Source organism: Pongo abelii, chromosome 4, assembly GCF_028885655.2.
Source record: "Pongo abelii isolate AG06213 chromosome 4, NHGRI_mPonAbe1-v2.0_pri, whole genome shotgun sequence".
Lineage (NCBI taxonomy): Eukaryota > Metazoa > Chordata > Mammalia > Primates > Hominidae > Pongo > Pongo abelii.
The window spans coordinates 142,677,456-142,698,864 of record NC_071989.2 but is presented as its reverse complement, the minus strand read 5'-3'; the positions used below and the strand labels follow the sequence as shown (position 1 = coordinate 142,698,864).

The 21,409-nt window shown below is 39.2% G+C and overlaps 1 protein-coding gene across 38 annotated transcripts in view; it reads left to right on the top strand.

The window, feature by feature from the left end:
- LOC100462342 (cyclin-dependent kinase-like 3) overlaps positions 1-21,409 on the top strand; it is a 144,775-nt gene that overhangs the window by 34,621 nt on the left and 88,745 nt on the right. For 4 of the 38 annotated variants that reach the window (XM_063724261.1, XM_054556543.2, XM_063724260.1 and 1 more), the window contains 2 exons: positions 3,403-3,520; positions 12,846-12,967. The exons of 33 other annotated variants lie outside the window; for them this stretch is intronic. The gene's annotated coding sequence lies outside the window, so the exon portion shown is untranslated. The remainder of the gene's footprint in view (positions 1-3,402; positions 3,521-12,845; positions 12,968-21,409) is intronic. One more of the 38 variants, XM_063724259.1, reaches the window with a different exon arrangement.

The window sequence follows — 21,409 nt, the reverse complement described above, 5'->3', positions numbered from 1 at the left end:
ACCATAATTTCTAATCTTGTGGCTAATGTTAGTCCTACAAAGGCAATCTGGTCCCCAGGCAAGAAGGAAGTCTGCTTTGGGAAAGGGTTGTTACTGTCTTTGTCTTAAACTATAAACTATAAACGAAGTTTCTCCCAAAGTTAGTCCAGCCTACGCCCAGGAATGAACGAGGACAGCTTGGAGGTTAGAAGCAAGATGGAGTCAATTAAGTTAGATCTCCTTCACTGTCTCAGTCATAATTTTGCAAAGGTGGTTTCATAAGGGCTTATTTCTAGAATCTCAATTCTGTTCCATTGATCTGTAAGGCTGTCCTTTTTCCAGCAATGCACTTTCTTTCCTTTTTTTCTTTTCTTTTTTTTTTGCCAAGATCTCACTCTGTTGCCCAGGCTGGAGTGCAGTGGCATGATCTCGGCCCACAGCAACCTCCACCTTCCAGGCTCAAACAATCCTCCCACCTCAGCCTCCTGAGTAGTTGGGACTACAGGGGTGCACCACTAAGCCTGGCTAATTTTTAAATTTTTTGTAGAGACAGGATTTCACCATGTTGCCCTGGCTGGTGTTGAATGGCTGGGCTCAAGCAATCTGCCTGCCTTGGACTCCCAAAGCGTTGGGATTATGGACAGGAGCCACCGCAAGCAGCCGACACACTGTCTTAATGACTATTGCTGTGTAGTAAGTTTGAAATCAGGAAGTGTGAGTCTTTCTACTTTATTTACTTTTCCAAGATTGTTTTGGCTATTCTAGGTCCCTTCCAATTCCATATGAATTTTAAGATCAGCTTCTCAATTTTTGCAAAAAAGACATCTGAGATTCTGATATGGATTACATTGTATCTGTGGAATTGTTTGGAGGTTATTGCTGTCTTAAAAATGTTAACTTTTATTCTAATCTGTGAATTTAGAATGTTTTACCATGTATTTAGATCTTCCATAATTTTTTTTTTTTTTTTTTGAGACAGAGTCTTGCTCTGTCGCCCAGGCTGGAGTGCAGTGGCACAATCTCGGCTCACTGCAAGCTCCGCCTCCCACGTTCACGCCATTCTCCTGCCTCAGCCTCCCGAGTAGCTGGGACTACAGGCGCCCGCCACCACGCCCGGCTAATTTTTTGTATTTTTTTTAGTAGAGACGGGGTTTCACCGTGTTAGCCAGGATGGTCTCCATCTCCTGACCTCATGATCCGCCTGCCTTGGCCTCCCAAAGTGCTGGGATTACAGGCGTGAGCCACCGCGCCCGGCTTCCATAATTTTTTCAACAATGTTTTGTAGTTTTCAAAGCATACATTTTGCACTCGTTTTGTAAAATTTATTCTTAAGTATCTTATTCCTTTTGATGCTATCATGAATGGAGTTTTCTTAATTTCATTTCAAATTGTTCATTGCACGGGCATAAAAATACAACTTATTTTTGTATATTGAGTTCATATTGAAGTGGTGTCATTGTCTGGGGTAAATACCCAGGGTTCATCATCTCGTGCCAAGATGAAGGACACGGACATGCACGAGGAGTGAGTTTAGGAGCAGAGGTTTAATAGGCAAAAGAAAGAGAAAGGAGAACAGCTTTCTCCCTGGTGAGAAAGAGGGGCCTCCTAAAGGAAAATCTGGCCCACAGCGGACTGCATTAGATTTTTTATAGGCAGGCTTGAGGAGATGGTGTCTGATTTACGTAGGGCCCATGGATTGGTTTGACCAGGTGTGACAGTTACATACCGCAAGGGGAAGGCTGGTTGCCCCACTCTAATCTTATTATGCAAATTGGACCTTTGCCTGGCTGGGACCATATTGTCTTCTTACTGTACATGTGGTTTGGCAAAGAGAAGGGAAGATGGAGCCACCATTTTGAACATGCTTAGTCCCAGGTAGCCTTTTCCTATTGGCACAACTGCTGGCATTCACCTGTGCAAGCTTCCAGCTTGCGTGTCTGTGTCTGCAGCACAATTTTACAGGCTGCTTTTTGTTAGAAAAGAAAATGATTTGGGGCTGCTTTTCATTAGAAGGAAAACCTTACTGAGGATCCCGTACCCTCACTGCCTGCCTAAATAATTTATTCTTAACTCATATCATTATCATGCAACCTTGCTGAACTTGTTTATTGGTTCTCATAGTTGTTTAGTGGATTCTTTAGGATTTTCTACATAGAAGATCATGTCATCTGTGAATAGATATAGTTTTACCTTTTTGCTGGTCTGGATGCCTTTTATTTCTTTTTCCTGTCTAATTGTGCTGACTAGAATCTGCAGTACAATGTTGAACAGAAGTGGCAAGAGCAGACATCCTTGTCTTGTTCCTAATCTTATCGGGAAATCATTCAGTCTAAGTATGATATTAGATGTGGATTTTTCATAGATGCCTTTTATCAGGTTGGGGAAGTTTCCTTTTATTCTTAGTTTGTTGAGTGCTTTTATCATGAAGGGGTATTGGATTTTATCAAATGTTTTTTCTTTGTCTATTGAAATGATCAAAATGGGAATTTTTTTTTGTTTTTTATTCTATTGATGTATTATATTACATTTATTGGTTTTTGGATATTGAACCAACCTTGTGTTCCTGGAATAAATCCCAGTTGGTCACAGTGCATAATTCCTTTTATATGATACTGGATTCAGTTTGCTAGTATTTTGTTGAGAATTTTGTGTTCACATTCATAAAAGATATTTGTAGTTTTCTTTCTTACTGGTTTGGGTATCAGGGAAATACTGGTTTTAAAAAATGAGATGGGATGTGTTCCTTCTGTTTTTTGAAAGAGTTTGTGAAGACTTGGTATTAATTCTTTTTTAAATGATAGAATTCAGTAGTGACATCATCTAGGCCTGGGCTTTTCTTTGCGGGTAGTTTTAAAAAAAAAATCATGAATTCAGTCTTTTCACTTGTTAAAAGTTTATTGAGATTGTCTATTTTTTATTGAGCTAGTTTCAGTAGTTTGTGTTTTTCTGGGAAACTGTTCATTTAATCTAAGTTATCTAATCTGTTGGCAAACAATTATTTATTCCTTTATGATCCTTTTAATTTCTGTAAAGTCAGTAGTAATGTCACCTCTTTCATTTCGGATTCTAATAATTTGAGTTTTCTCTCTTTTGTTCTTGGTCATTCTAACTAAATGTTTTTCAATTTTGTTGATTTACAAAAAAATAGCTTTTGGTTTCACTGATTTTCTCGGTTTTCTTATTCTCTATTTAATGAACTTTTGCTTTTTAAATATTTCCTTCTTTTTGTTTGCTTGGTTTAGTTTGCCCTTCTTTTTCCAGTGTCTTAAGGTGGAAGGTTAGTTTACTGATTTGATATCTTTCTTCATATAGGCATTACAGCTATACATTCCCCTCTCTGCTTTACTGCATCCCACAAATGCTGGTATGTTGTGTCCTCATTTTCATTAGTCTCAAAGGATTTTCTTTTTCTTTTTGAGACAGGATCTTGCTCTGTTGCTCAGGCTGGAATGCAGTGGTGTGATCTCGGATCACTGCAGCCTTGACTTCCCCAGCTTAAGTGATCCTCCCACCTCAGCCTCCCGAGTAGCTGAGACTACAGGTGTGTGCCCTCATGCTTGGCTAATTTTGTTCATTTTTTTGCAGAGACGAGGTCTCACTGTGTTACTTAGGCTGGTCTCAAACTCCTGTACTCAAGTGACCCTCTCTGCTTCCCATAGTTTTGAGATTAAAGGCATGAGCTACTGTGCCCAGCCTCAAAGTATTTTCTGATTTCCCTTTTGATTTCACCTTGCACCCATTGGTTATTTCGTCGGATGTAGTTTAATATCCATATATTTGTAAATTTCCAAAATTTTTCCTGCAATTAATATTTAATTTTATTCCATTGTAATAAGAGAATATACTTTGTGTAATTCCTGCCCTTTTTAATTTACTAAGGTTTATTTATGGTCCAGCACATGGGCTATCCTGGAGAATGTTCCATGTGACTTGAGAACAATATATAAATGTATATTCTATTGTTGTTCTGTAAAGTGTTCTAAAGATAGTTATTAGGTCTAATTTGTTTATCATGTTGTTCATATTTTCTCTTCTTGATTTTCTAATTGGTTTAGACATGGTTATCATTATTATAGTTTTCTGATAGATTCCTCCTTTATCATTATGAAATTTCCCTCTTCGTCTCTAGTAACATTTTTTTGTTAAAAGTCTGTTTTGTCTTATATTAGGGCAGTCTTTTTAGTTTTCTTGTGATTGTTGTTTGCATGATATATCTTTTTCACAACCTTTACTTATAATGTTTGTATATCGAATATAAAGTATATCTTGCCTAAACAACATATAGTTAGATCATGAGGTTTTTTGTCCCCCTCCAGGCTGACAGTCTCTGCCTTTTGCTGGATTGGTTAATCTGTTAACGTTTAATGCCATTATTATTTTTATTTATTTATTTATTTTTGTTTTATTTATTTATTTATTTTTTGTGAGACAGAGTCTCACTCTGTCACCCAGGCTGGAGTGCAGTGGCACGATCTTGGCTCACTACAACTTCTGCCTCCGGGTTCAAGCAGTTCTCCCTTCCTCAGCCTCCTGAATAGCTGGGATTACAGGCATCCACCACCATGCCTGGCTAATTTTTGTATGTTTAGTAGAGATGGTGTTTCACCATGTTGGCCAGGCTGGTCTCAAATTCCTGACCTCAAGTGATCCACCCACCTAGGCCTACCAAAGCTCTGGGATTACAGATGTGAGCCACCGTGCCTGACCACATTTAATGTTATTATTGATGTAGTTGTAATTACATCTGCCATTTTAGTTTTTTGTGTTTGTCTCATGTTGTTTTCTTGTTCCTCCTTTGCTGCATTATTTTGCATTAAATGATTATTTCATAATTATTTTAATTTCTTTAATAATTTTTTTTACTATCTGTGTGTGTGTGTTTTGAGATAGAGTCTCACTCTGTCACCCAGGCTGGAGTGCAGCAGGGCAATCTTGGCTCACTGAAACCTCTGCCTCCTGGGTTCAAGTGATTCTCCTGCCTCAGCCTCCTGAGTAGCTGAGATTTCAGGTGTGTGCCACCAAGCCTGGCTAATTTTTGTATTTTTTTTTTTTAGCAGAGATGGAGTTTCACCATATTGGCCAGGCTGGTCTCGAACTCCTGGCCTCAAGTGATTCTCCTGCCTCGGCCTCCCAAAGTGCTGGGATTTCAGGTGTGAGCCACCGCACCTGGCCTTTACTATATTTTTGAGGGTTGTTCCTTTTTTTCTTTTTAGTGGTTGCTCTAAGGTTTACACCTTATCAGAATCAACTGATAAGTTCCTATTTATACTAGTTTAATTCCAGTGATACAGGTATAAAAAAGTTATTCTTATGTCATTCTATTCCCTTTTCCATCTTTGTGTGGTATATTTGTTGTACATATTACATCTAATAATGTTACAAACCATTATTACTTTTTCTTTATAGTCATTTCTCTAAACTCAATATAGTTTTGCTCCCTCTCACTTCCTTTTTGATGTCGTTGGCAAATATATTACACATATTACATTTGTAATGTTATAGGCCCAATAATGTATTGCATGCATATTATTTTTTCCCTAGGTAGAGGCAGCTCTAATGGCTTGCATATTATTTTGTATGAGGGGTCTTCAAAAAGTTCATGGAAATGCATATTATGAAAAAACTATGCATGGCTTTAACTTTTTTTTGCACCAAAATAAACTCACACTAACTTGTTATAACATGTCTGAATAGGATCTAGTTTAAGGCATTAAGAAGGATAATACATCAGTTGGAAAAGAGCCTCTATCAAAACAATATGAATTCTGCTAAAATTGAAGCAAGAACAAGCATCAAATTCATGATGAAGCTTGAGTGGAAGAGTGGTGAAAGCACTGATGCTTTATGAAAAGTTCTTTTTTTCCCAATTTTTTAAAAATTTTAAAATTTTAATATAGAAACAAGGTCTTGCAGTGTTGGCAAAGCTAGTCTCAAATTCCTGGGCTCAAGCAATCCTACTGCATCAGCCTCCCAAAGTGCTGGGATTACAGGCTTGGCTTTATGAAAAGTTTATGGAGACAATGCCCCCAAAGAAACCAGCAGTTTACAAATGGATAACTTGTTTTAAGAAAGGAGGAAATGGCGAGAAAACACCAAGATGGCCGAATAGGAATATCTCTGGTCTACAGCTCCCAGCAAGATTGGCGCAGCAGATGGGTGATTTCTGCATTTCCAACTGAGGTACCTGGTTCATCTCACTGGGACTGGTTGGACAGTGAGTGCAGCCCACAGAGGGTGAGCTGAAGCAGGGAGGGGCGTCGTCTCACCCAGGAAGTGCAAGGGGTCGGGGATTTCCCTTTCCTAGTGAAGGGAAGCCATGAGTGACTGTACCTGGAGGAACATTACACTCCTACCCAAATACTGTGCTTTCCCTATGGTCTTCGCAACTGTCAGACCAGGAGATTCTCTCCTGTGCCTGGCTCAGCAGGTCCCATGCCCATGGAGCCTTGCTTGCTGCTAGTGCAGCAGTCTGAGATTGACCTGGGACCCTGGAGCTTGGTTGGGGGAGGGGTGTCCGCCATTTCTGAGGCTTGAGTAGGCGGTTCTATGCTCACAGTGTAAACAAAGCGGCAGGGAAACTCGAACTGGGCAGAGCTCATCACAGCTCAGCAAGGACTATTGCCTCTCTAGATTCCACCTCCAGAGGCAGGGCATATCTGAACAAAAGGCAGCAGACAGCTTCTGCTGACTTAAACGTCCCTGCCTGATAGCTCTGAAGAGAGCAGTGGTTCTGCCAGCACGACGTCTGAGCTCCAATAACAGACAGACTGCCTCCTCAAGTGGGTCCCTGACCCCCGTGTAGCCTGACTGGGAGGCATCTCCCAGTAGGGGCCAACGGATACTTCATACAGGCAGGTGCCCCTCTGGGACGAAACTTCCAGAGGAAGGATCAGGCAGCAATATTTGCTGTTCTGCAGCCTCTGTTGGTGATACCCAGGCAAATAGGGTTTGGAGTGGACCTCTAGCAAACTCCAACAGACCTGCAGCTGAGGGGCCTGTCTGTTAGAAGGAAAACTAACAAACAGAAAGGAATAGCATCAACATCAACAAAAGGACATCCACACGAAAACCCCATCCACAGGTCACCAACGTCAAAGACCAAAGGTAGATAAAACCATAAAGATGGGGAGAAACCAGAGCAGAAAGGCTGAAAATTCCAAAAACCAGAATGGCTCTTCTCCTCCAAAGGAACACAACTCCTCACCAGCAAGGGAACAGAACTAGACGGAGAATGAGTTTGACAAGTTGACAGAAGTAGGCTTCAGAAGGGCGGTAATAACAAACTTCTCTGAGCTAAAGGAGCATGTTCTAACCCATTGCCAGGAAGCTAAAAACCTTGAAAAAAGGTTAGACAAATGGCTAACTAGAATAACCAGAGTAGAGAAGGGCTTAAATGACCTGATGGAGCTGAAAACCACAGTACGAGAACTTCATGAAGCATACACAAGCTTCAATAGCTGATTTGATCAAGTGGAAGAAAGGATATCAGTGATTGAAGATCAAATTAATGAAATAAAGCGAGAAGACAAGATTAGAGAAAAAAGAGTGAAAAGAAACGAACAAAGCCTCCAAGAAATATGGGACTATGTGAAAAGACCAAATCTACATTTGATTGGTATACCTGAAAGTGACAGGGAGAATGGAACCAAGTTAGAAAACACTCTTCAGGATATTATCAAGGAAAACTTCCCCAACCTAGCAAGGCAGGCCAACATTCAAATTTGGAAATACAGAGAACACCACAAAGATACTCCTTGAGAAGAGCAACTCCAAGACACATAATTGTCAGATTCACCAAGGTTGAAATGAAGGAAAAAATGTTAAGGGCAGCCAGAGAGAAAGGTCGGATTACCTACAAAGGGAAGCCTGTCAGACTAACAGTGGATCTCTTGGCAGAAACCCTACAAGCCAGAAGAGAGTGGGGGCCAATATTCAACATTCTTAAAGAAAAGAACTTTCAACTCAGAATTTCATATCCAGCCAAACTAAGCTTTGTAAGTGAAGGACAAATAAAATCCTTTACAGACAAGCAAATGCTGAGAGATTTTGTCACCACCAGGCCTCCCTTACAAGAGCTCCTGAAGGAAGCACTACACATGGAAAGGAACAACCAGTACCAGCTATTGCAAAAACATGCCAAATTGTAAAGACCATCGATGCTATGAAGAAACTGCATCAATTAACAGGCAAAATAACCAGCTAGCATCATAATGACAGGATCAAATTCACACATAATAATAACCTTAAATGTAAATGGGCTAAATGCCCCAATTAAAAGACACAGACTGGCAAACTGGGTAAAGAGTCAGGACCCATCAGTGTGCTGTATTCAGGGGACCCATCTCACATGCAAAGACAAATACAGGCTCAAAATAAAGGGATGGAGGAAGATCTACCAAGCAAATGGAAAGCAAAAAAAAAAAAAAAAAAAAAACAGGGGTTGAAATCCTGGTCTCTGATAAAACCGACTTTAAACTAACAAAGATCAAAAGAGACAAAGAAGGCCGTTACATAATGGTTAAGGGATCAACTCAACAAGAAGAGCTAACTATCCTAAATATATATGCACCCAATACAGAACCACCCGGATTCTTAAAGCAAGTTCTTAGAGACCTACAAAGAGACTTAGACTCCCACACAATAATAACGGGGACTTTAACACCACACGGTCAATATCAGACAGATCAACAAGACAGAAAATTAACAAGGATATCCAGGACTTGAACTCAGCTCTGGACCAAGTGGACCTAATAGACATCTGCAGAACTCTCCACCCCAAATCAACAGAATATATATTCTCCTCAGCACCACATCACACTTATTCTAAAATTGACCACATAATTGGAAGTAAAACACTCCTCAGCAAATGTAAAAGAACAGAAATCACAACAAACTGTCTCTCCGACCACAGTGCAATCAAATTAGAACTCAGGATTAAGAAATGCACTCAAAACCGCACAACTATATGGAAACTGAACAATCTGTTCCTGAATGACTACTGGGCAAATTACGAAATGAAGGCAGAAATAAAGATGTTCTTTGAAACCAGTGAGAACAAAGATACAACATACCAGAATCTCTGGGACACAGCAAAAGCAGTGTATATAGGGAAATTTATAGCACTAAGTGCCCATAAGAGAAAACAGGGAAGATCTAAAATCGACACCCTAACATCACAATTAAAAGAACTAGAAAACACAAGAGCAAACAAATTCAAATTCAAAAGCTAGCAGAAGGCAAGAAATAATTAAGATCAGAGCAGAACTGAAGGAGACAGAGACACAAAAAGCCCTTCAAAAAAAAATCAATGATTCCAGGAGCTGGTTTTTAGAAAAGATCAACAAAATAGATAGACTGCTAGCAAGACTAATAAAGAAGAGAGAAGAGTCAAATAGATGCAATAAAAAATGATAAAGAAGATATCACCACTGATCCCACAGAAATACAAACTACTATCAGAGAATACTACAAACACCTCTACACAAATAACTAGAAAATGTAGAAGAAATGGATAAATTCCTGGACACATACACTCTCCCAAGACTAAACCAGGAAGATGTTGAATCTCTGAATAGACCAATAACAGGTTCTGAAATTGAGCCAATAATTAATAGCCTACCAACCGAAAAAAGTCCAGGACCAGATGGATTCACAGCCAAATTCTACCAGAGGTACAAATAGGAGCTGGTACCATTCCTTCTGAAACTATTCCAATCAATAGAAAAAGAGGGAACCCTCCCTAACTCATTTTATGAGGCCAGCATCATCATGATATGAAAGCCTGGCAGAAACACAACAAAACAGAATTTTAGGCCAATATCAGTGATGAACATTGATGCAAAAATCCTCAATAAAATACTGGCAAACCAAATCCAGCAGCACATCAAAAAGCTTATCCACCACGATCAAGTCGGCTTCATCCCTGGGATGCAAGGCTGGTTCAACATACGCAAATCAGTAAACGTAATCCATCACATAAACAGAACCAACGACAAAAACCACATGATTATCTCAATAGATACAGAAAAAGCCTTTGACAAAATTCAACAGCATTTCATGCTAAAAACTCTGAATAAACTAGGTATTGATGGAATGTATCTCAAAATAATAAGAGCTATTTATGACAAACCCACAGCCAATATCATACTGAATGGGCAAAAACTGGAAGCATTCCCTTTGAAAACCAGCACAAGACAAGGATGTCCTCTCTCACCACTCCTATTCAACACAGTATTGGAAGTTCTGGCCAGGGCAGTCAGGCAAGAGAAAGAAATAAAGGGTATTCAATTAGGAAAAGAGGGAGTCAAATTGTCTCTGTTTGCAGATAACATGATTGTATATTTAGAAAACCCCATCGTCTCAGCCCAGAATCCCCTAAAGCTGATAAGCAACTTCAGCAAAGTCTCAGGATACAAAATCAATGGAAAAATCACCAGTATTTCTGCAAAAATCACAAGCATTTCTATACACCAAGAACAGACAAATGGAGAGCCAAATCATGAGTGAACTCCCATTCACAATTACTACAAACAGAATAAAATACCTAGGAATCCAACTTACAAGGGATGTGAAGGACCTCTTCAAGGAGAACTACAAACCACTGCTCAAGGAAATAAGAGAGGACACAAACAAATGGAAGAACATTCCATGCCCATGGATAGGAAGAATCAATATCGTGAAAATGGCCATACTCGCCAAGGTAATTTATAGATTCAATGCTGTCCCCAAAAAGCTACCACTGGCTTTCTTCACAGAATTGGAAAAAACTACTTTAAAGTTCATATGGAACCAAAAAAGAGCCCGCATAGCCAAGACAATCCTAAGCAAAAAGAACAAAGCTGGAGGCATCACGCTACCTGACTTCAAACTATACTACAAGGCTACAGTAATCAAAACAGCATGGTACTGGTACCAAAACAGATATATAGACAAATGGAACAGAACAGAGGCCTCAGAAATAACAGCACACATTTACAACCATCTGATCTTTGACAAACCTGACAAAAACAAGGAATGGGGAAAGGATTCCCTATTTAATAAATGGTGCTGGGAAAACTGGTTAACCATATATAGAAAGCTGAAACTGGATCCCTTCCTTTCACCTTACACAAAAATTAACTCAAGATGGATTAAAGACTTAAAATGTAAGACCTAAAACCATAAAAACCCTAAAAGAAAACCTAGGCAATACCATTCAGGACATAGGCATGGGCAAAGACTTCATGACTAAAACACCAAAAGCAATGGCAACAAAAGCCAAAATAGACAAATGAGGTCTAATTAAACTAAAGAGCTTCTGCACAGCAAAAGAAACTATCATCAGAGTGAACAGGCAACCTACAGAATGGGAGAAAATTTTTGCAATCTGTCTATCTGACAAAGGGCTAATATCCAGAGTCTACAAAGAACTTAAACAAATTTACAAGAAAAAAACAACTGCATCAAAAAGTGGGCAAAGGGTATGAACAGACACTTCTCAAAAGAAGACATTTATGCAGCCAACAGACGTATTAAAAAATGCTCATCATCACTGGTCATCAGAGAAATGCAAATCAAAACCACAATGAGATACCATCTCCTGCCAGTTAGAATGGCAATCATTAAAAAGCCAGGAAACAATAGATGCTGGAGAGGATGTGGAGAAATAGGGACACTTTTACACTGGGAGTGTAAATTAGTTCAACCTTTGTGGAAGACAGTGTGGCAATTCCTCAAGGATTGAGAACTAGAAATACCATTTGACCCAGCAATCCCATTACTGGGTATATACCCAAAGGATTATAAGTCATGTTACTATAAAGACACATGCACACGTATGTTTATTGAGGCACTATTCACAATAGCAAAGACTTGGAACCAACCCAAATGTCCATCAATAATAGACTGGATAAAGAAAATGTGACACATATACACCATGGAATACTATCTAGCCATAAAAAAGGACGAGTTCATGTCCTTTGCAGGGACATGAATGAAGCTGGAAACCATCATTCTCAGCAAAATATCACAAGGACAGAAAACCAAACACCACATGTTCTCATAAGTGGGAGTTGAACAATGAGAACACATGGACACAGGGAGGGGAACATGGCACACTGGGGCCTGTTGGGGGGTGGGGGCCTGGGGGAGGGATAGCGTTAGGAGAAATACCTAATGTAAATGACGAGTTGATGGGTACAGCAAACCAACATGGCACACATATACCTATGTAACAAACCTGCACGTTGTGCACATGTACCCTAGAACTTATAGTAATTAAAAAAATAAATAAAATTAAAAAAAGAAAGGAGGAAATGATGTTAAAAATGAAGCCTGCAGCAGCAGACCATTCATATCAATTTGTGAGGAAAACATTTATCTTGTTCATGCCCTAATTGAAGGGGATGATTGCCCTAATTGAAGGATGATTAATAGTAGAAACAGTAGCCAACAGTATAGACATCTCAGTTGGTTCAGCTTACGCAATTCTGACTGCAAAATTAAAATTGAGCAAACTTTCCACTTGATGAATGCCAAAACCGTTGCACCCAGATTAGCTGCAGACGACAGCAGAACTTTCAATGGAAATTTTAAACAGGTGGCATCAAGATCCTGAAGCATTTCTTTGAAAAATTGTGACAGATGATGAAACCTGGCTTTACTAACATTATCCTGAAGACAAAGCACTGGCTACCAAGAGGTGGAAGTGGGCTGGTCAAAGCAAAAGAGACCGGTCAAGACCAAAGATCATGGCAACAGTTGTTTTGGGATGCTCAAGGCATTTTGCTTGTTGACTTTCTGGATGGCCAGAGAATGATAATATCTGCTTCTTGTGAGAGTGTTTCAAGAAAGTTAGCCAAGGCTTTTTTTTTTTTTTTTTCTTTCAGACAGGGTCTGGCTCTGTCACCCAGACTGGAGTGCAGTTGTGGGAACTTGGCTCACTGCAACCTCTGTTTCCTGGGCTCAAGCGATCCTTCCACCTCAGCCTCCCGAGTAGCTGGGACTACAGGTATGTGCCACCATGCCCAGCTACATTTTGTATTTTTTGTAGAGATGGGGTTTCACCATGTTGTCCAGACTGGTCTTGAACTCCTGAGCTCAAGCACTCTGCCTGCCTTGGTCTACCAAAGTGTTGAGATTACAGGCATGAGCCACTGCACCTGGCTGAAAGTGAGCCAAAGATGTAGCAAAATAAACGTCTGGGAAAGCTTCACCAGAGTGTCCTTCTCCACCATGACCATGCTCCAGCTCATTCCTCTCATCAAACAAGGGCAATTTTATAAACATTTTGGTGGCAAATTATTAGGCATCTACCTTAAAGTCCTGATTTAGTTCCTCCTCATTCTTTTTTTTCCTAATCTTAAAAAATCTATAAAGGGCACCCATTTTTCTTCAGTTAATGTAAAAAGGACTACATTGACATGGTTAAATTCCCAAGACACTCAGTTCTTTAGGGACAGACTAAATGGCTCATATCACTGCTTACAAAAGTATCTTGAACCTTATGGATCTTACACTGAGAATAAAGTTTATATTTTTATTTTTTCTTAGAGTATCATTATTATTATTATTAATTTTTTTTTTGAGACAGGGTCTCACTCTGTTGCCCAGACTGGAGTGCAGTGGCCCGATCTCACCTCACTGCAATCTCCACCTTCCAGACTCAAGCGATTCTCCTGCCTCAGCCTCCCGAATAGCTGGGATTACAGGTGCATGCCACCATGCCCAGCTAGCGAGAATAAAGCTTATATTTTAATTTTTATCTTTTAATTCCATTATCATGAACTTTTTGAAGTCCCCTCATATAACTGCTTTTTAAAATTAATTAACAGTGTGGTGACTCACACCTGTAATCCCAGCACTTTGGGAGGCCGAGGCAGGTGGATCACGAGGTCAGGAGATGGAGACCATCCTGGCTAACATGGTGAAACCCCGTCTCTACTAAAAATACAAAAAATTAGCTGGGCGTAGTGGCGGGCGCCTGTAATCCTAGCTACTCTGGAGGTTGAGGCAGGAGAATGGCATGAACCCAGGAGGCAGAGCTTGCAGTGAGCTGAGATTGCGCCACTGCACTCCAGCCTGGGCGACAGAGCGAAACTCCATCTCAAAAAAATAAATAAGTAAAATAAAAAATAAAATAAAGTAAATTAACAGAAGACAAGAGAAAATTATGCATTTATATTGCCTTTTATAATTACATAATTACCTTTACCAGTGCTCTTTGTTTTTCACATGGATTTTTTATGTTTTTGAGACAGGTTCTCACTCTGTCACCCAGGCTGGAGTGCAGTGGAGTGATAGTGACTCACTGCAGCCTCAACCTTCTGGGCTCAATCAATCCTCCTGCTTCAGCCTCTCAAATAGTTGGGACTACAGGCATGTGCCACCACACCCAGCTAATTTATTTTTTTGTAGAGACAAAGTCTCACTATATTGCCTAGGCTGGTCTTGAACTCCTGGCCTCAAGCAATCTTCCCACCTCAGCCCTCAAATGTGCTGGGATTACAGGTATGAGGAACTGTACCTGGCCTTCCTGTGGATTTGAATTACTGTCTGGGGTCACTTGCTTTTAGTCTTAAGAACTTCCTTCAGTATTTCTTGTGAGGTGGATTGGTTAGCAACAAATTCTCTCAGTTTTTGTTTATTTTGGAAAGTCTTACTTTCACCTTCATTTTTGAAAGATATCTTTGCTAGATATAGGTGTTTTTGTTGAGAGGTCTTTTTTGAGCACTTTTAATTGTTGTACCACTATCTACTGGTCTCCATTGTTTCTATTAAGAAGTCTGTTGTTAATCTTACCAAAGTTCTCTTGTAAGTGATGATTTGTTTTTCTCATGCTGCTTTCAAGATTTTCGTTTTGTATGATGTGTTAGTTTGTGGATCTCTTTGTGCTTATTGTTCTTGGAGTTTGTTGAGCTTCCCGTATTTGTGGATTATTGTTTTGCAATAAATGTGGGCAGTTTTCCTCCACTATTTTATAAAATATTTTTCTATTCTCCCCACTCATTTTTGTATTCCCAGTATACATATTTTGGTGTTTCACATTTCTCTGAGGCTCTGTTATTTTTTTCATTCCTTTTACGTTCTATCCTTCAGCTTACATAATTTCTATTGGTCTTGTCTTCAAGTTCATGAATTATTTTTTCTGCCTGTTTAAATCTACTGTTGATTTCCTCTCGTGAATTTTTAAATTTCAGTTATTGTACTTTTCAACTCCAGAGTTTCCACTTGGTTCTTCTTTATACATATATACATATAATTTATATCTCTTGATTGATATTCTCTATTAATATTTGATGTGACACTGTCATTATACCTTTCTTTACTTCTTTAATCATGCTTTCCTTTAGTTCTGTGAACATATTCATAATTGTTATTTTGAAATATTTTTCTGCCAAATCCAAGTTACTCTTATAGGCAGTTTGGGTTGCCTGCGGTTTTTTCTGGTGTATGGGTCATCTCTCATAGATTTCTTTGCATACTGAGTAATTTTTGTTGGAACTTGAACATTTTAGATAACATGTTGTGGGAACTCTGGGTATGGGACCCCTCCTTCTGGGACTTGTTACTGTTATTTGCTTGTTTGTATCATGGCGACTGGCTAAATTATTTTCATGGAGCCAATACCCCCAGCCCCCTCACCCACACACACAGTATTAAACCTCTTTAGTTGCTCCTCAGGGAGGCACAGCTTTGGGTAGGCCCACAGTCACTCTGAGATGACAGTGGTATTGATAGGGTTATCTTCCTTTCTTTCCCTGGCTACTCCTAGCTGTTAAACTCCACTCATTGATAGCTTTTTGCTCTATTATTTTCAACATTGCCCAGGGGCTTAAATAGCTCTACAAACTGTTCCAACCAAATTGTGGCTCCTTTGAAGGAGTAGTTTCTGTGCTCAATATTTAATATCTGTCCTGGCCCCAGGAAAGCATCTCCTAACTGTGTTATTCCATGGTTCTTTCCCACAAGCTAGCTGGCCTATACTCTAGACTGCAAGTTCATTAAACTGATGAATCTCCACCCAGTTGTCTTTCACCACATTCTGTACTGTGGTTGAGAATACCTTTTTGGCTGGAACTTCTCTACACTCTGTTGCAAATGATGTCAATTCCTTTGAAAGGGATTAGGAGCCATCTAATTTATGGCTTGCTTCTTCCCCCAGGCAAAATCTCTGAGCCCAGTTTCTGGATCTGGGTTGAATTCATAGCAATTTTCTCTCTAAGTTATACTGTTGCTCTTAAGAGCTGACTACTTAGTGAGATATGGAGAGCAGCAACCTGAGGTCCCCTCAGCTTGCTTCTCCTAGCATGAAACCTCTGCCTTATGGGTGAGGCAAGTGCAATTTCGGCCCCAGTATTGTCTGCGTTGCATTCAAGGTAGAACCATTGTTCCATGAACAGGGGCTGGTTGGAAGAGTGTCTCCCTCCTCTTGACACTAATCACCCAGAACTTAGCCTCAGCAACAGGCAGCTGGGAGAATCATGAGAAATGGTGAAGTTCCACTCCTCCTGGGAAGAAAGCTCTTCAACTGGGAGCTGGAGGAAGAGGGAGCCCTAGAGTGGAGTCTTTGCCTCACCAGGCAGAGAGTGGGGAAGGAAAAAGTTGTCTTGGTTCAAGTACCACAGACTCATCTTTCTTATACTGAATTGCATAGTTTTTAGAGGATAAATAAATCTTCATTTTATGCTTAGCCTCAGGACTATAAGGACTATGTGTGTGTATATATATACACACACACGCTTTAAGTATTTGTGTTTAAAAAAAATAATTCTGAGGCAGGAGAATCGCTTGAACCCGGGAGGCGGAGGTTGCAGTGAGCTGAGACTGCGCCATTGCACTCCAGCCTGGGCCACAAGAGTGAAACTCCATCTTAAAAAAAAAAAATTTACTAGTTTCAGTGATAAACTAATAAGAGAGTAGGTCAGCTGATCTCTTCACTCTGTCATGCTGGAAGTTCATACCTCTGTTTTTTTTAATCCTCCCTTACCCCTACATGTTAGACCTAAGCTTTTTTGGATCTACTTTTCCTGATCAAGGTTCGAGTCTAATACCTTTACTTTCCTTAGTAGGTTAGTTTTGTTATTGTTTTTTCTATTGGACAGCTCTTTTTCTGCAAAATGTTGTGGTTGAAGTGAAGAGGAGAGGTTTTCTCTATAGCTAACTAGGACTTGCTCGTATTTCAGAAAATAGGGGATCCCTTTAAGATTACTGCTGCAATGATAATTAACTAGACATGGTCTGTCTTCTACTGCTCTTTGAAAGGCCTGCCTAGATAATGCTTTAAATTTCTGCAGATAATGGCTTACCTTGCTAAATTGTACTGTGAAATTTCAGGTCAAGCTGGGGAAAAGTGAACTGCTTTGTATAGGAATGTTTTTAGTGTCTCTTTTGGTAGTGGAGGAGGTGCATAGAAATTGCATTCTGTGGAGAGAGTACTTAAAAATAATTACCTTTGGCTGGGCGCGGTGGCTCACGCCTGTAATCCCAGCATTTTGGGAGGCCAAGGCGTGTGGATCATGAGGTCAGGAGATCGAGACCATCCTAGCTAACACGGTGAAACCCCATCTCTGCTAAAAATACAAAAAAAAAAAAAAAAAAAAGCCAGGCGTGGTGGCGGGCGCCTGTAGTCCCAGCTACTCAGGAGGCTGAGGCAGGAGAATGGCATGAACCCAGGAGGCGGAGCTTGCAGTGAGCCGAGAGCGCACCACTGCACTCCAGCCTGGGCGACAGAGTGAGACTCCATCTCAAAAAAATAATAATAATAAATAATAATAATAACAATTAACTTAAAGCTTGAGAGTTTTTTTTAATGTGAAAGGTCATATCTTTATTAGTCATCAGAAAGATGCAAACTTATATCACAAGGTGGTACCACTATATAACCACCAGAATGGTTAAATTGAAAAAAAGACAGTAAATACCAATGTAAGTGGAGCAGTTAGAACTCACATAACACTGGTGGGGAATGTAAACTTGTACAATCTCTCTGGAAAACTGTTATTAAATAACAATTAAAGCTGAACATACACATATGTGTATTCACCAAAAGATCCAAAACTTGGTCTTAATTTTATTTATTCTCACCAAAACTTATTAATATTCATTAAATTCTTAAAACTTGTGAAATAAACTTATAAATTACTATTATATCATCTGTGGTTATAATGTAGATCTGAAAAACTGTATGTACTGTAATTAATTCCTTTATTTCTTAGGTCATTATCTAGCAATATACACACATGCATACACATACTTCTCCATCTCCTTCCTTTTGAACAGAAATAGGAGCATACTATATACATAGTATAGAATCTTGGTTTCCCTCCCCGCTCTTCTTTATTTACTTATGAGACAGTGTCTCAGTCTGTCTCACAGGCTGGAGTACAGTGGCGTACTCATGGCTCACTGCAGCTTTGATTTCCCAGGCTCAAGTGATCCTCCAGCCTCAGCCTTCAAAGTAGCTGGGACTACAGGCATGAGCCACCAAGCCCTGCCACTTTTTATTTGTTTATATTCAGAGACTTTAATTTTTAGACCAGTTTTAGGCTCCAGAAGAATTGAACAGAAAGTGTAGTTTCCTTACGTCCCCTCCACCATACTCCACACATTTCTCTATTACATCTTGTATTAGTATGGTACGTTTGTTACAGTTGATGTACCAATATTGATACATTATTAACTAAATTCCATAGTTTAGAGTTTACTCTGTGTTGTATTTCGTGGGTTTTGATAAATGTATAATGTCAGGTATCCATCATTATAGTATCATACAGAATAATTTTATGGTCCTAAAAATCTTCTGTGCTTCATTTTTATTCTTCTGTCCCTCTCCCAGAACTCCTGGCAGTCATTCATCTTTTTACTGTTACTATACTTTAGGCTTTTCCAGAATATCATATAGTTGGAATCACATAGTATATAGCTTTTTCAGACTGGCTTCTTTGACCTAGCAATATATTTAAGGTTCCTCCTTTTTTTTTGGTGTCTTGACAGCTCACTTCTCTTTTATTGCTAAATAATATTCCATTGTATGCATGTACCACAGTTTATTTTCCACTCACCTATTGAAGGACATCTTTATTGCTTCCATGTGTTGGCAATTATGAAGCAAGCTGTTATAAGCATTCGTGTCCACGTTTTTGTCTGGACAGAAGTGTTCTACTCACTTGGGTAAATCCCAAGGAGAGCAATTGCTGGATCATATGGTAAGACTATGTTTGGCTTTATAAGAAGCTGTCAAATTGTCCTCCAAAGTGACTGTATAATTTTGTGTTTCTCATTCACCAGCAATGAATGAGAGTACCTGTTGTTTGCCATCCTCAGCTGCATTTGATGTTGTCAGTATTTTGGATTTTAGGCATTCTAATAGGTGTGTAGTGGTATCTCATTGTTGTTTTAATTTGCAATTATCTGATGACATATGATATTGGGCATCTGTTAATATGCGTATTTGCCATCTGTATATTTCCTTTGGTGAAATGTGTATTCATATATTTTGCCCATTTTTTAATTGGGTTATTTTCTTATTGTTGAACTTTAAGAGTTTTATGTATTTTGGATACAAGTTCTTTATTATTTTGCAAATATTTTCTCCCAGTTTGTGGCTTGTCTTTTCATTTGTTTAACAGTATCTCTCATGGAGCAGAAATTTTTAGTTTTAGTGAAGTTCTACCTGTCAATTTTTTCTTTTGTGAATTATACTTTTGGTGTTGTATCTAAAAACTCATTACCAAACCTAAGGCCATCTAGATTTTTTCCTATGTGATTGTCTAGAGGTTTTACAGTTTTCCATTTTATATTTAGGTCTATCATCCATCTTGAGTTAATTTTTGTGAAAGGGATAAGGTCTGTGTCTAGATTCAGTTTTTTGTATGTTCCAGCACTATTTGTTGAAAAGACTGTCTTTTTTTTTTTATTATTCAATTGCTTCTGTTCCTTTGTCAAAAATCAGTTGAGCATATTTGTGCAAGTCTATTTCTGGGTTCTTTATTCTGTTCCCTTGATCTATTTATCTATTCTTTCACCAATACCATACTATCTTGCTTAGTGTATAAAACATCTTGAAGTCAAGTAGTGTCAATCTTTGTTCTTTTTCAAATTGTGCTGGCTATTCTGGGTCTATTGCCTCTCCATATAAACTTTGCAATCAATTGTCAATATCTACAAAACGATTTCCTAGGATTTTTAAAAATTTACAGATTAAATTGTATGTATTTATTGTGTACAGCATGATGTTTTGAGGTATATATACATTGTAAAATGACTAAATTTGGCTAATTTACATATGTGTGTTACCTCACATAATTATCAATTTTTAATTTACTGGGATTTTGATTGGGATTGTATTGACTCTACATAAAGCTTGGAAGAACTGACATCTTGACAATATTGAGTCTTCCTATTGATGAACATGGAGTAGCTCTCCATTTATTTAGATCTTTGATTTCTTTCATGAATGTTGCTTTTTTCACTTGACAATTTATCTTGGAGATCATTCCATTTCAGCACATATAGATAGACCTACCTCATCAATTCTTTTTTTTTTTTTTGAGACGGAGTTTTGCTCTTGTTGCCCAGGCTAGAGTGCAATGGCATGATCTCAGCTCACCACAACCTCCACCTCCTGGGTTCAAGTGATTTTCCTGCCTCAGCCTCCCGAGTAGCTGGGATTACAGGCATGTGCCACCACGCCCGGCTAATTTTGTATTTTTAGTAGAGACGGGGTTTCTCCATGTTGGTCAGGCTGGTCTCGAACTCCTGACCTTGTGATCTGCCTGCCTTGGCCTCCCAAAGTGCTGGGATTACAGGCGTGAGCCACCGTGCCCGGCCAGACCTCATCATTTTTAACAGATGAATAATATTTTATTGTGGGGTTGTACAAAAATTTTCTTAGCCATTCCCTTATAGGTGGATGTCTAGGTTGTTTCCAATCTTTTTCTTCTACGAACAGTGCTGCAGTGAAATTCTCATATAATTTATATTTGTGCACACATGTGAGTATATCTTAGGATAAATTCCTAGGAATAAAATTGTACAATCAAAAATATATACAATTTAAATTTTGGTGGTTTTTGCCAATTTTTCTTCCAAAGAAGTCATATAAGTTTACAGTCCCAGAAGTTTACAGTCCCAGTACTTGGGACTATTCCTTTCCTATAGCCTCACCAATATAGAAATTACCAATTCTTATAAAGTCGGTATATGATCTACAATAAAAACTTACAAATGGGCCAGGCGCAGTGGCTCACACCTGTAATCCCAGCACTTTGGGAGGCTGAGGCGGGCAGATCACGAGGTCAGGAGTTTGAGACCAGCCTGGCCAACGTGGTGAAACCCCATCTCTACTAAAAATACAAAAATTAGCCAGATGTGGTGGCACACGCCTCTAATCCCAGCTACTTGGGAGGCTGAGGCAGGAGAATTGCTTGAACTCGGGAGACGGAGGTTGCAG